Below are 1,760 nucleotides of genomic sequence, written 5' to 3' on the forward strand. Positions count from 1 at the left end.
TCAGAATGCTCTGAAAATTTAATACGATTTTTTCTGAATGTTTAAGAATTTTTGGTGCAAATAACATCAGAGGGAGGTGCGCCAGGTGGGCACAACCCACCTAGGTGCACCAGTACCCCCAGGCGCGCCCTGGTGGGTTGTGGTCCCCATGTCAGCCCCCTCACTTATATCTTTACACCACATCATCACCTACCTCCAAAAAAAATTCACCATTGCTCTCTCTCTCTCTCTCGTGTTCTTGCTCTCAAACCCGCGGATTTCGATCTCTTTGCTCGAAGCTCCATTTCCGAAACTGTTTCGGGTGATTGTTGCTTGTATGTGACTCCACAGTTCATCCAATTAGTTTTTGCTTTAGCGGTTTATATTTTGAATAATTAGCTACTCTTGGTGCTACTGTAGATGAGCTTGCATGTTGAATTCTTAGAGTTCTAAGTAGTTTGAATGCTTGATATGGCCTCTATGTAACCCTATGAGTAGTTGCTATCAATTTTGTAAAGTTTTGTTGATAATTTTTTGTCACTCAAAAATTTTCAGAAAATTGTACGTGAACATGATGAACCTTTTTGGAAGGAGTTCTTCGAGGAGGAGATCCTCGGGGGCATCTTCTAGTGACAGCTTTGCTCGCCGGAATTATGTTGAACCAAGTGAAAGTTCCATACGAGATGCCGCCACCAAAATATGCTTATGGCCTTGCAATGAATATATGGTGTGTGTGTGGGCATTAAGGAGGAATTTGAGCAATATGTTCACAATGCCGGTCTCGGTCCCTATAGTTCAGATAAGTGCGATCAACACCACACTCTCACTGAATCATTTGTCAAAGGATTTAAATTCCATCCCCGTGAGTCTAGGGTGTCATTTACGCTCTATGAAAATCCATTTACATATCACTAGAGAGATTTACTCACCACTGCAAACTCCCATTCTGGGGTTCGCTTGACGAACCGCCAAGGGCTAAGTACCAATCATTCCTGACTAGTCTTTGCTACACTGAGATGAGGGGAGTGGCACAAGGTAGAATAAAGAGCATTCATTTTCCCGCAATTCAATACTTTGCATTATTCAATAGGAAATGCATCATAGGCAAGCAATATTGTAGTACACTTTGTGCTCCAGACTTGAGCCTCGTACGCACCGCTCTCACCGGTGATAGAAGTTATAACCTTGGGGCGATTGTTGAACGCAGGCTGCAACATAACGCTAATAGTGGCTATTTCTATGGTGGAATTTATGCCACGCGTTTAGCAAGAGAGCTAGGTGTTTCACCTTTGCCCTTTGATCCTATTCTACCTACGCAGTATTTAGACTTTGACGCTGTTTTCAGCAGAACTACCATGGTGTTGTTTTTGTGCAGAAATAAAAGTTCTTGGAATGGAACGAAACTTTGCGAGGATTTTTTATATAAATAAAGAGAATTTCTGGAGCCAAGAGTCACCTGAGGGGGGCACCTGGGTGGGCACAACTGAGGGAGTCCTGGACTAAGGGGTCCTCGGGCGTCCGACCTGTTAGCCATGGGCCGGACCGATGGGCTGTGAAGATACGAAGAAGACTGCACCCGTGTCCGGATGGGACTCTCCTTGGCGTGGAAGGCAAGCTTGGCGACCGAATATGTAGATTATTTTCCTTTGTAACCGACCTTGTGTAACCCTAGATCCTCCCGGTGTCTATATAAACCGGAGGACTTAGTCCGGAAGGGGAGACTCATTACCTTAGTCATACAGGCTAGACTTCTAGGGTTTAGCCATTACGATCTAGTGGTA

The sequence above is a fragment of the Aegilops tauschii genome, chromosome 5 (genome assembly GCF_002575655.3).
Source record: "Aegilops tauschii subsp. strangulata cultivar AL8/78 chromosome 5, Aet v6.0, whole genome shotgun sequence".
NCBI lineage: Eukaryota > Viridiplantae > Streptophyta > Magnoliopsida > Poales > Poaceae > Aegilops > Aegilops tauschii.